This window comes from Taeniopygia guttata, chromosome 6 (genome assembly GCF_048771995.1).
Source record: "Taeniopygia guttata chromosome 6, bTaeGut7.mat, whole genome shotgun sequence".
Taxonomy (NCBI): domain Eukaryota; kingdom Metazoa; phylum Chordata; class Aves; order Passeriformes; family Estrildidae; genus Taeniopygia; species Taeniopygia guttata.
In genome coordinates this window covers 18396346-18410533 of record NC_133031.1, presented here as the reverse complement: position 1 = coordinate 18410533, position 14188 = coordinate 18396346, and positions in this window count along the sequence as shown.

Below are 14188 nucleotides of genomic sequence, written 5' to 3'. Positions count from 1 at the left end.
CTCTGTGTTGTGCCGCAGTATCTGCTCAGGCTCTTCTGGCACCCCTAAAGCCCTTTCCCTCAGTGCAATTTTCTTAGGGCTTTAAATAGTGAAGATTCCTAGTGAGTTTCATTGCCAGGGAGTTTCTCCCTTAATTTTATTCTGCTTCATTTTTATTTCCTTATCTTTAGAGAGAAGTCCTTGCTGTTACTGTATCATACTACTTAACTCTGGTTTTGTTACTATCTTCTACCCAAACTTACTAGGCTTATCTCCATCTTTAGCAATGTTTTTAACACCCCTGGGATCTGGGACTGAAATTCTGCACTGTGGTGTGCTGGTGGGGATGTAAATTCAGTTTACGAGATAGTAACAATCGGAACTATAATTTACTTTTGAAAACATGACTATGAAGTATTTTCTTAGCATTACCATATTTCCTTTTTGCCATATGCAATAGGTTAAGTTGGAGACATCTGCTGCAGGGAGTGCCTGGCTTATGCATACATGGATCTTCTCTCAGAAGAGGACTGATCCTACTCTTCATTGTACTCTATCGATGGGCTAATGAGTACTGGTAGCAGTAGCAGTATCTACAGTATGACTGGTGGATTTGAACCTGAGCTGGGCAGATAGCATGTGCAGCTGGAGGGAGAATGCTGGGGTTTGTGACTGCAGCTTCCAACAGAAGGAAGCAAGAGAGGTGCAAAATCACAGCAGCATTACATGTTTGTTAGGAGATGATTGCAACTGACTGACCTTTGACTCATCCCTCCAGCTAAGTGTTGAGGAGAACTCCCAGGTGTGGGAATGGCCACCCTCTGGGACAGAGATCTGGGTTCCTCCTGCATGTGTGGTACCAGAGGAGTGGATGGCAGAGGGGGCTGCTCTGACATTTCTTCTCCCATTGAGGAGGGAACCCTGTCCTTGTGAGGCCATCAACAGCCAGCTCAGCCCTGTGTGACCAACAACCGCTGCTCCTGTGTCCTTTCCCCTCAGGTGCTGCATTCATTAGCTGAGGCCTCGGTTTTATGGGAACCCTCCCACCTAGCTTCCTCCTGCCTTAATGACAGGCCCATTAAAGAGAAGCCAATAAAGCCACAGTGCAAGAACAGTGTGAGAGACGGCTGCCTGCCCGTCCTCTTCATGGGTGAGCCAGGTCTGAGGGCAGGAGGAGGCAGAGATCCTCCTTCGCTGCGCAGAGGTGACCCCGGGAGCGGGCAGAGGCCGCAGCTTGCAGGCCAGCTTTCATGCTCCGCTTTGGGGCTCTCTTGCGTAAACTTTTCCCAGTGTGGGGTTGAAGGGTTTTTTGTGGGTTGTTTTTTCATCTCTGAGGAGGGAGAAACAAGGTCTTTTAATGAGGGAAGGATTAACAGGCCATAAGACTCTGCCCTGAAAGAGCCAGTCTGTCTGTGGGGCCGCTCAGCAGGATGCAGGGTAATTGGATTGGATCCCGAAGAGCACCTTGAATCGGTTCTGAGGCGGCCACTGCGGGTTGCTCCAAAGGGGGCCGGGGGCCAGGGAGGAGGGGAGCGTGTGGCTCTTTAGAGTAGCCAGAGCCAAGATGGGGGATCAGCCGGCTCATTAAGGGATTAGAGTGTTTGTTCTTCTCAAGACTTTTGTTGCTAAAACACTTTGCACAGCATTTTCTGGAGCCTGGGGAGCTTAAAGAGCTTGTCAGAGCCCTGCTCCTGTCTCCACACAGGAGCAGAGACGCTCTTTCCTCTGGCCTTCCTGCCAATGCTTCCAGCAACTATTGCTGGTGACAGCTCCTCTCTCCCAGCCCTTCCCACCTCTGGTCATAATGTCTCCGTGGGGTTTGAGGTAAACCGGGAGGATGACAAAGAGGATGAAGCAAAAGCTGCACCTCAGGAGTGAGTCCTCTGACAGTGAGAGACACTTTAACTTAAACATTTTCACTGGTGCTTGTAGCACGGACAATGAAAGACTTTGCATGTTCTGTGGTTCTTTGCAACCTTTTACCTCCCCATGGGCTATGTTCTTGATTTCCAGAACTTGTGGTAGTAAATTTGGTACACAAACTACTTTAATTTGTGTATCTGGCCTTCATATGAACGCTATGGCTAGAAATTATTGCACAGACTAATTTCCCTGACAGTCTCATCTGAAATGGGCTGGCTCTTGAGATGCTGTACCAGAAGAAGCTGGGCAGGGACGGAATAGTGCAGTGAGACCTTGTCTGAGAGCACAGCTGGCCAGGAAGCTTGGTTCTCCTCTGGACCAGGGACAGAAACTAAATCTCTGAAGTCCATATCAAGAAGCACTTAGATAGCAGGGTAGGATACTAGAAAATGTCAATGGGGTATGTGGATAAAGCGCAATTGTCATCAGTTCATCCATCCTCATGGCCTACACAGAGACCTCTCATCCAACTGTCCCTTACCTGAGCTGCCCTGAGGCACATGGCTCTGGGTATGAATAAACCATGTCCTGGCTGGCCAGAGGTGGAAATCCCAAGTCACTGGCAGAACAAATACTAGAGGTGTTAGAGGCACTGTGCATCAGTGGGGATTATTCAGGTTTTTGGCTTTGGAGTGAATTTGGCCTCCACCTTCAGAGAAATATGGGTGCTGGGCAATGTGGGGTTTAATCTGTTGTGTGGAGCAGCAAATGGAAGGGACTTCAGTAGGACCTCTTCAGCTCCCAGTCTAAATTGCACTCCCACCTCCTGTCTCTGCTGAGCATGAATTTCATCTGGGGAAGGAAGGAGGAGGGAAGGAGACAGACAGGCAGGCAGGGGAGGGTAGGGGGGAAGAGAGTTACAGGGAAAATAAATGAGACTCCCCTATAATTAATTGTTTGAAGGGAGTGCCCCACTCGGCTGTGAATTCTGAAATGATTATTGGATTTGCAGGCAGACGGGGAACAGAACGGGTCGGGTGCACGATTAATATCTTATTGATAGCGGATTAAGAGAGCGAGATCAAATCTTTAACTGAGTGGAGATGCAGTTTATCAATTTGTCACAAAAAATGTAGCAATCAGAAGTGGAGAACATCAGGGGCGATTTACAGATCAATTTGAGTCAGTGCCTCACAGTGTGGCTCCACAAGGAGACCAGATTCCTGCCAGGCTCCCAGAGAGCTGGGCGAGACTAGCTTGGTGCTGGCCATGCTGACAAGGGTGACCCCAGAGACAGACGGGCCCCCAGGTGCAGAGGCACCGCCAGGAGAGCTGCAGGCAGGTGATGTCACACTCCAAGGATGCTGCACAGCATGGCTCTGGTGTGAGTGCATGCACACCAGTGGTGCCCAGGGAGGACAGGCTTCCTGAGAGTTTCAGTGGCACATGTGAAGGATCAGCCCTTAGTATAGCAGGAGATGGGCTTGCAACCAGGCAGAGCTCACTGTGCTTCAGGGCAACATGAGTAACCTGCTAAAAGAACTTTTCAAACTACTTGAGGTGCAGCTGAATGGTACTAACATCAGTGTTAGCTCACGTGCTGTTGGGCCATATAATTCAAAGTGCTACCCATTGAAAGCATTTCCATAGCTGGGAAAAAGGCAGGAACTCCACCAAAGGAACTCCACTTGGAAAAGTCCTTTCTGCATTGTGAGGTAGTTCTGTGATATGAAACCCCTTCTGCCACCTCTGAAGAGTGTATTGGTTTAATGGGGCCTTCTCTAAAACCTGATCTCTTAGTTGAAAATCTACAGTTCTCAATTAGAAAATAAAAATCACTTCTAGTTCCTGTGGCCTTAAGCTTTTCAAAATAACTCCTAAAGGCTAAGAGCAGAAGCCAAAGAAGAGGAGCCTAGAGTCAGATGGGTGGCAATATTTGTTTTTATTAAATCAAAATTTGATTTGCAGCCCTCTGTCATAGATCTTTGTTGTGAATGTTTGCTTTTAGCAAACAGGGAAAACAAACCTAAGGCAAATGTTTAATGAGCACCTCTTTCCGAGCAGGCACTGTAAGCAGCTGTGATGTCTCTGCAGCAGAGCCTGGCACCAGACTTCAGTCACCAGTTGGACTCCAGCATTTTTTATTTTTTATTGCTAGCGTTAAACTTCCTGCTATTCCAACAGATGGGGGATGGCCTGTAGAAGCCAGCAGCCTCCTTGGTGGGCTATGGAGTCGACAGGAGTCTCTGATAGCAATTTCCCTTCTCTTAGGGCCTTACAGAGCTGTTGAGTCCCTTGGGCCTTTGCAAAAGATGTTGTGCACCTGGGTGACGCGTGTGATTGTGGGAAGGCTGTACTGAAGGCAGCTTCTCCTGCCAGCACTGCTAGCTTTGGAGGCAATTACATTCTCGCTAGGGTTGTTGGGTTTCTGTATGAGGCCTCCCGGCTCTTTCCAGTTGTTCTCAGGGTCCTGGGGTGCGATGGAGGCACTGGGGCTTGGGCGGTGTATATGGGGGAGTGCAGGTGAGAAAGCAGCCCCAGCTGGAAGCCCTTACCCTTGAAAACTAGAGAAAGAAAAGGAGGGGAGAGGAAGGAGGAAAATCAAAGTTGGTTAATCCATGGCCTTGGTTTACTGCCTGCTCTTTGCTCCTCTATACTATACTGCTTTTTCCTTACCAGTATGTCAGGGCCTCTGAAAGGCTTTGACTACTTCCAGGATTTTAGGGTGCTTGAAGATCCAGGGAGGGACACCACACTGCTGTGAGGGCTGTGAGTACCATGAGGGAAGGTCCTGGAGCTGATGAATCCTTGAACTTGATAGCACACCCAGTTAAATCCTGTGATTTGGCTTGTTCTGTGTTGCCATCAGGACAAATGGCTGTATGTCAGTCTGGTTTAAATGGCATGTGTTGGCTGAATGAGACCAATGCACACTCATTGCAAGGGTGTGAGAGATCTTGGGGTCTGCTAGGATGCAGATCCCAAAAGCAAAGGGAAAGAGAAAGTATCACACAGAAGTGTTAAGTGTGCACTGAGATGCCCTCTGGCCTGGCTGGTTCACAGTGGAGACTATGGGAGGACAAAGCTGCTGGCCACCACCTTTGGGCTTGCGTGGGGAGTCAAGTGGGACGGGGATGGGGAAGAATTAATAACACAGCCACCTGCCTTGGTCTTCATGTGTGACCTCCCTCTCCCCTGCCTTTTTTTCCTGATCCTACCACTGTCACTAAGGTCACATATAGCTGTTGGCCTTCTTCCCTCTTTTTATAGAAACTGCTTTTGTACATGTGATACAGTGGCCTCTGCTGAGGCTTGAGCTGGATGTTGTTCAAGTCCGGGGAAAAGAAGGCAGAGCTAGGGTGGACTCTTCTCTTTGCCAGCAGCAGCTTCCTGATGTGTGGCTGCTGTGGGAGGTCTCCCAGAGCCATGAGCCTCCCTGTGCTGTATATCCCCAGGTGGGAGCATGTGCAGCATCACAGCCATGGATACCTCACAGTGGAGCCTTCAGAAGTCTGTAGAAAGCAAAGTGCATGTGGCATGGTAGTAATGCATGTGGTAAAAATAAATCAAAAAGTGAATTTGTAGCAAGAAAGCATCTGAAGAGAAGGAGACAGTGTTGAAGATGTGCTGAATGTGTGGGCAGGGAAGTCAAGGAGGTAACAGATAGGGAGGGGGCCCTTGAGATGACACTTCTTTGTTTTTTCTGTCCACTATTGTGCAGCCATGTTGAAATGCATAGAAAGCCTTTGTTTTGGAAAGAGCCCTGAATTAATTGTGACAAGTTCTGGGTCTCTTGTTCACTTCTCCCCACAGCCTTTCAGAGTCCATCTTGACAGCCCCCTCCACCTGCACTGGCACCTTCTCTGAGCGCCGCTCCAGGGATGCCCTCACAAGGGGTGCCACCGGCACCCAGCCCCGGCCTCCCTCTGCCACGTCCCACGCTGCGGGGAGGACCGGGCACGGTGGCGCTCCCCGAGGCCCCTCGTGGCGGTCATATGAGCGGTGTGGCCTTTCCCAGCACCGGGCTCGGGGGGCTAATTAGCGCATTCAGGGGCGCTGCTGGAGTGGAAAGGCGCTCGTCTGGCGGCGGGGCCCGCGAGGTGACCTGGGGGGCTGGCGCTGCCCGCCTTCCTCCCCCAGTCCACCGGCCGGGCCGCCCCTCGGCCGTGCGGGGCCGGTGCTGCGGGCGGCCGGGCCAGCCGGCGCTGCGGCCGGGGCGCTGCGCTGCCTCGGCGGGCCAGGGGCGCCGCGGGGCCCTCCCGCTCCTTTCAGTGCCGGCCGGTTCTGCTCCACAGACCCTCCCTTTGTCCGCCCTCTGAATGGAGCCCTGCCTGCCCGCGGCCCCGCTTCTAATTAGGGCTTCCGCTGCTCCCCCGCCGCTCCAAACCCATGGGCACAACGCGGCGCTCCTGTCGCTCGGCCTGGCCGCCGGCCGGGGCCGGAGTAAGGCGAAGGGAAGGCGAGGGGAAGGCAGCCGGAGCGCCGGCGGCCCGGCACGTCCGGCTCCCCGCTGCAGGAGCGGGCACGTCCCGCCGCTGCTGCCCGGACAAGCGGCCACAGCCCCGCTGGCCCGCGGCTCGGGCTTCTGCGAGAACCCCAGGCACCCCCGGGCGGCGAGGGCTCTGGGACGGGTAGATCTGGGGCTAGCCCGTGAAATGTCGCTGAGACGTGATTTGATTTTTTATGAAATCTGAATCATACTTCTTGTGCCGGAAGTGCTTGGGAAGACCTTGCTGGAAAAGAGTTTCACATTTGTGGGGCAAATGCAAGGGAGCCCTGTGTGAAGGTGTCTGTCTTTGCTTTGGACTGCATGATGCTACAAGATGGCAAACCAGGAGCTGATGGGCAGCCAGGATTTTCACAGTTACAGCCTTCAGACTTTTCTAGAGCTCAGGCATGTTTGTACCCATGGCAAAGATTTGCATCTCTATCTACACAGAACACGTTTTTATGTCTCACAAATCTGCATCTTCAAGAGACTTGAATGTGTATGAATCGTCTCTTACGGGGAACAGTGATTTGCTGTTTATGCAGATAAAATCAGGGAAGGAAGACAGCTCCGGGCAAGATTTATAGATCTTCCCTGACTGGATCACAACTTGTTGGCTCTTCTTTTGGATGCTTGATCCAGAAGCCTCCCTTTGGCTTTTGCTTGCCGTTAAGGCTCTTACTTCTTTCAGGTGTGACCTTTCATTTGGTTGAAATGCAGTTGTCCCCTCACAGGCAGCAGCTCATGTCTCAGTAACAGGGGGAGAGCTGTTGCTCCTTGTCCCTGTGCTATCCCTGTGCAAGAGGCCACTGAGCCTCAGGGCTCTGGACTGTGATGCCCCTCATGGATCCTTTCTCTGCATCCCCTGCCACGGGTGGGCAGAGAGGAGCTTGAAGGGATGGAGTCCTCACACCAGTTGCTCCCCATCTGCTGCTGGATGGGTTTCTGGGTGACCGTGGAGAGTCTGCAGGGTAGAAACCTCTCCAGATTGAGAAGGGGTTAGGGGATGGAGAGAAGTTCCTCTTCATGCCACAATTCCCCCTCTTCTCTCTCAGCAGCTGTGGGTAGGTGTGAATCAAAGCTCAGCCATGCACCACAAGCACTGTCTCTGTGGCTCTGGCTGCAGGAGCTCCCCCAGCCGCCTCCCCCCCGGCACGAGGCAGCCCAAGACCACCACGGTGCCAGCAGCACTTGGTGAGAACAGCACGGCTGCTCCCTGGGCTGCCCGTACCTGCGCGGCCGAGCCCGGCTGTGGCCAGCCCTGCGCCAGCTGGGTTTGCGCCATGGCGGCAGGACCCGGCAGGCGGGAGCTGAGCAGATGCTGAGGAGCGAGCCAGGGTGGGTGGTACAGTTTGGATGTTTCTACCTCATCTGATACAATCAGCATTGCTGTGCACATGCGAGGAAAGTTGTTCGATAGGAATGACCCATGATGCTGGGTTAATTCTGTTTACAAAAGAATAAATATTATAGCAGTGTCTTATAAAAGAGAATCAATAGCTTCCCTTTGCTGGGTGATCCCTTCATGTCTTCGAAAATCGATTCCCTCCCCGTTCCCCTCCTCCTTGCTGCACAGCTATCTGTTTTTCGGGGTGACGGGGGGGTCAGGCGATTATTGAAGTATATGTGAATTTACAATATTAACGACTCACGACGGTGTGTCCGCAGGTTCACGGTGAATTAATTATCTGTTTAAGAAGCCATGAAGAAATCAATCAATGAAAATTTCTCACTCTTTTGAGAGTGAGGGAGCTTGTCAATTTTTTTTTTTTAACATGCACCACATTTAAAGGAGCAGTACATTTTTTTTTACATCAGAGAAGAGTCAGGAGGAAGCTGGTTTGGGACTGAGGGAGGCCTGTTCAGTTTTGTGCACCATTGGCAGGAGCAGGAGACTCCTTTGTTGGTCTCCTCAAAGGGCATAAGATACTATGGATACATCCTGAGGTGGTTTTGTTCTAGAGTGAAGCCAGTGGTGGCCTCTTCTGGAAGGGAGGGCATGGTGTTATGTAGTGTGTGCAAGCAGACACTGTTTTGGTGGGTCTGTCACACACATGACCTTTTCCCCACTCACCAGGTCAGCTGCCCCTCTCCTGGAGACCAATTTGCCATTGCTGAGCTCTCAGAGGGCAAACATGGCTGGGCCTCAGCTGCTTCAGCCTGCGGGCAGTGGGACATGCTCCCATCAGACAGGGAATAGCAAACAAAGAGGGTCTGAAAGCAGTGATTTCTCCAATCACCTCAAGATGTGCTGGAAGAAGTCTGGCAGAGTGCTTTGTGTCTCAGCCCTCAGCATTGACTGCCATGTCAAAACTTGGGACAGGCACTGGTGAGTGTGCAGCTTTGAGGCATAGGCTTGGCACTCCTGGACACAGCCCCTCTGGGCCTCTCTGTGGAGGCAAGGTCAGGCAGCTCTGGGCAGCAAATGGCCCAGGACTGCTTGTCTGTCCACCTGGTGCTGAAGCTACAGCCAAGGGAAGGACCCTTTTGTTCATACAGACCTGGTAACTAGTTGTACCTCATTCCCAAGGGTCTTGGAATCATCCAAGGCATTCAGAAGGACATGGGGATGGCAGTGTGTATCATTTGCAGTGTCTGGCTGAGGTCTTTATGTCACCTTGATGACGTTTTTCTGTTTGGATGGAGTTTGATGACATTTGAATACTGGATGTGTGTTTTCGCTGCATTTCAGCCTTTGGCAGGCAGAAACACATAGACTTTGATGCTGGTTGAAAAGCTGGCAGGAGAAGATAGCTCTCAGAGCTGCTCAGAGGGTGAAGGGGTTTGTCTGTAATTTGTTATACCTGTCCTGACCCTCCTGAAATCTGTCCCACCTCACCTCTTGTGTCTGTGAAGGATGTAATTTATTGACACTTGTGCAATGACTGATGTCCCAGTTACAAGGGGAACAATTGAGGCAGGGTGAGACAAGAGGAAACTGAAAGGAGACGGGTGCATGAGGGATGTAGAGCCTTTGACAGAAATGAACTGGACAGTGCCCCTTTCCCTCATCCCTAATCTCCAAACAGGTAGCAAGGGAGGGATGTTGCAGAGAGAAAGCTACAGTATGTGGGTATCAGAAGACAGAGAGAAGAGTGTGGAGATGGCAGGCAGCTGAAGATCCTGATAAAAAGACTGGAAGAGGAGAGTGAGCAGGGACAACCTCCGAGTCTGCTTCTGCTCTATCGCAAGCCCAGGCAGTCATGGCCCCTTCCCAGCCCCATAATCCTACTGGCCTGTGCCGAGAGGAGTCCCCGCCAGGCACACCCATTGCTGTGAGAGAAGAGCCCATATTGACACAGGAGCATCTGTGTCAGTAATTGTCATGCAGCCTGGCAAATTGCTTCAATGTGCCATCCCCTTCAGCCGCACAGCTCGGCGGTGGCAACAGGCCTGGGGGGCTGTGCTGTTGCCAGAGAGACTGGAAGATGCCTGGATGTGGTGGAAGCGGTCAGTACCCACAGGGACCTCCAGATCCCTGTGTCTTGACATAGTCTTGCCTGATGGCTGCTTGGCAGCTGCTCTGGCTGCAGTGCTCTTACTCAGCTTCCTCAGCCTCCGTAGAATATTCCAAATTCCAGCCACAGTGAGAGAGGGGGGAAATTCCTGTCAGCCTTGAGGTTGCCATTTATACCAACCAAAAGAAGTATGAGAGACGGTCATGCTCTGCCTCCCTCCCAGCTCTTCCTTGGCTGCTGGGAGCAGGGGATCCTCACTTATTTACTCCAGATAAGCATTCAGCTTTTCTTCTGCTTATATATATAGCTGCCTTCTGAGTCTAGACAAAGTCAAACAGAAACAAAAGATAAGGTTTCCCTAAAAAATTAGGTACTTACTTTGAGGCTGCATAAACCACAGCTTTCAAGATGATGTCACAAATTGGAGCTATCAGTGCTCTCTCCAGGTTGACCAGAGGTGCCTGTTTTCATTCCCATCTGTTCTTTTTCAATAATCTCTTGTTTTGTATTCCTGTGCTCTTTAATGGCAGTGTAGTTCTAGCAGAGAACATTGAATTTGCCTACACGGATCCAGACATGCAATTTTGACAGAAGACTGCTGGCCTAATCATGAAAATCTGAGATAGGCAGGGTCTAGAATTTGGTTAAGTGTAGGAAACCGTTTAAAAAATGCAGTTATTTGTAAAATGTCATGATTAAAGCCAGCCTCCTGATTGGTTGCCAATGGATACATGCTTCTTCACCTAACAGATGTCCTGCCCCTCTTGCACTCTTAAGTTCTTCAGTAATTAGATAACCAGCCAACAATGTAAAACACAAACCAAACAATAAACACCCCCAAACCCAAGCATATCTTATACTAGTGATTTTACCAGCACTCCTTTAATGGCTGTTTTTACCTATCTATTGGAAATATCTCTAAGATGAAGAGTCCATAGTGTGTCTTCCAGAGGAGAAGGTACTGCTGATCAGAGTTGTTCCCAAGGCATGATATGATGTAGAACTGGAAGGTCTCCTGGGCTTTCCCAATACAGTCTAGTTTTGGGGTGCAGTTAGTGTTGTGACAGGGGAAGTGGGTACAGACATCCATTGTGGAGCCTGTGGGGAGTTAAGAAGCAGAGTGTTAATGCCTTGCTGTCTACTTTGGGTCAGCATTGGTCCAGTGCTTTGATTTCCTGCAGGTGCATCTCTAACCCTGGCACAGTCAGCATGGGGATTTTGAGCGTCTGGGTCTCTCCACTGTTCACAGTTAGATATAATGTCCCAGATGCCAAATGGATGGAAGTGAAGGGATCCATGGATTTCAACTCAATTGGCTACTGAGACCAATATACTTAATTTCTCTCCAATACTCCCAAGAAACCATATAATAGCTTGCTAGTGGGGCAGTTGTGTCCCATGTTAAAACCTCTGTATTAGAGAAACAGATGAAATTACTTCATAAATACAGAAATTTCCAGGTGTTTTCCTGTACCTACACAAGCAAATCAACTGTGTAAGATAGTCCTGTTACGGTCTTGGAGAATGACTGATTCTGATGGTGCTGTGCTATGAAAAGCAAATGGATATCATGTGCACAAAGGGTGTCATCCCTGTGAGAGGTGTGTGTCAGATGAACCGCACTTTGCCCCAGGCTTACTAGGAAGGAACCCTCCAGCTGCCCTTTTGCCACATTCCTAGCAGGTCAGAAATGCCATGGGAGCAATCAATGGAAAAGCCAAGCACAACAGCTAGAGCATTGATCGAGAAGACCTGAATCAAAAGCAGAACATGATGGTTCAAAGCAGGGCTTCTGTGTTTCATACTACTGGACAATAATGTGCAAAAGGGGTGGAGAAGGGTTAGACCCTAATGCACTGCTAGAAAATCAAAACCAACTGTTCTCATGGAATATATCTATTGTCCTCACATTCCAACTACTGCCAGAGCAAGTACCTAACAGGATAGCTGGGGAATTCATAAACCTGTCCTGTGTGTGAGTATCTCATACAGGGCAGATGTTCATTTGGAGTTCTACAATGGGCTTGTGTTACAAGATAAAGGTTTTTCTGCAAATGCTTCAGAGCCTAAACACTTTTAAAACAGAATGTCTCTTTCTGAGATCAGTTTTCTGCCACTTCCTTTCCTGCTAGAGACAAATTTCCACGTGTTTGACTCCTAGAGTCCAGGTAATAGCTGGGAGGTTCCAATCAAAGTTACATCCATCGTTAATCCATTCAGCTACAAGCCCATATTGGGGCATGTTTGTCCTGCAGAAGACCCCAATCAGAGGTCTGCAAGGAGCGAGGTTCAGCCTGTGCCAGCTTTCTGTGTCTGGAAACATTCTTCCCGGGCTACACATGAACAATTAAGCCATGCCTTTTGAATCCAGCCAATTCCGACCTCTCCTGCATAATGCCATGCTTCAGAGCTCAGTTCTGAGTGTGCCTGCCAGCCCAGGCACACCCTGAGAGAGACAGTGCCTTCTGTCAACTGCTGATGCTTAGTGGAGAGAGTTGGCCAAGGACACAGAGGAAAGGAGTAGAAGAGTGAGGGTTTGAACCTGGATCCCAACCAAACACACTCAGTTTATGACTGAAAGCTTAACCAACAACAACAAAAAGGTTGTTTTTTTACCAGAGAAAGCTCTGTCACTGCCGACTTGCTGTGGCCTTTCTGGCCTGTTGGAAGAGGATGTTCTGCCAGGAAGCCAGCCTGACTCCTTCAGTTCTGCACGAGGCAAGGAAAGAAAGTCCACTTCAGCGTCTGAGCTGGTACTCTGCAGCAAATGCAGTCTCAGCTATACTGGCTGATTCTTTCCTGGGAAATTTGGCAGTTCCACACCTAAAGGAGGAGTTTCCAGAAAAGAACTTTCAGCTGGTCAGTAAGAACTTGGCCTCTGCTATGAACCAAGGCATCAGGGAGGGGGCTACATATCCAGTGCATGTGTTTTGATCTCAAATTGCTCCTACATCAGCTGGCATTCCTACCAGCAAGAATCTATATTTTTGGGGTTTTTTTTCTGTTCCTTTTTAATACTTAAATCCCAAAGGCTGGATTCCTCTCTTGACTACGCCAATTGGAGTGAAAATCACCTGCAAGAAAGATCTTCCAGAATCACACTTGAGTGATGAAGGTCAAGATTGTTAAGCCAGAGTTTAATTTACAGTTTATGAGTTACTTACTGCGGCTTAAGGAAACCCACTGAAGCTCCAGGCTTCCTTCTTGATCATTTGCAAGTTGAATCCAATGTGTCCATCATCAAGTGTCACCTGTCTGCATGTCCCCATACCTCACTGTGGTAATACGATAGGAAATCTTAAAGGTATCTATTTGCACAGACTTTACCACTATTCAGGTTCTCAGATGTCTTCTTTCTCAAGGCCATGATGTCATGGTGACAGCAGAGGCATCAGCCATTTTGTCTTGTGATGAAAATGGGCTGTGATGCTGAAAAGGATGGGTTTTTGAGGTCTGCATGGAGCATAAATGCTTCTGTGTGTCTTTTGTATGTATTTTGCCCTGCTACAGTGTCCAAGCCTCCTTTTCATCACTGCTTATGATTCCCTCTACAGCCATGCAACTTAGGGACATGTCTGAGTGGCTGCACGAGGGCCAAGCAGAGGGATAACAGGTTGTGCAGAATTTAGGCCCAGCTGCTGTGAGCTGCAAAGAAGTCAGCACCTGCAGGGGTGGCCTCCTTGGCTTGTGAAATGCTGCACTCTTGGCATGTTGGTGCAAAGACACCCATGTGTCTTTGCAAAGAGACATTGCATCTTTGTATTAAACCAAGTATTAAACCACTGATCACTGGGGAAAAATTGAACAGGTTTGGCTTCCTCAGGGTGGCTGCAGGAGTGACTTTAATGGGAGAGATGCTGTGTCCATGACTTGGGGAAGGGTTGGTCATTTTCTCTACCCCTCTGCCACACCTCAGGTTTCCCATCATCTTGCCTTGATCTGGCCCCCAAGCCAGTGGTGCTTGGAAGAGAAGGCTTTGCAACTTCCTGCTGCCCAGATGTCCAGAGCTGGAGAATCAGGGGCTGGAAGTCCCACACTGTCACTCCCTCTGTGTCTTTGGGAAACCTGTGTGAGTGTACGAGTGAGGCACACGTGTCTGGGAAGGGATGTTGTGTACACACTTCTCCATACATAGTGGCTTAGCTCAAGTGCCCCCCTCCCTCTCCAAAGCATCCCTGACACTCTAGGTGAATATTTGAAAGACAGGATCGGGGCTTTGGTTCGAGTGCCTCTTTGTACAGTGCTAACTGGTTTCAGGGCTGTAATTATCTCTCCAAGAGAAGCTGTAAATTGGATTAAGGCACTGAGTTGCAGCTGAGTGCGCTCCCTCCATTGCCCCACCTGGTGGGCTGCTGAGCGATAACAAAAAATGCCGAGAAATCGGATTTGGATTCTGCTT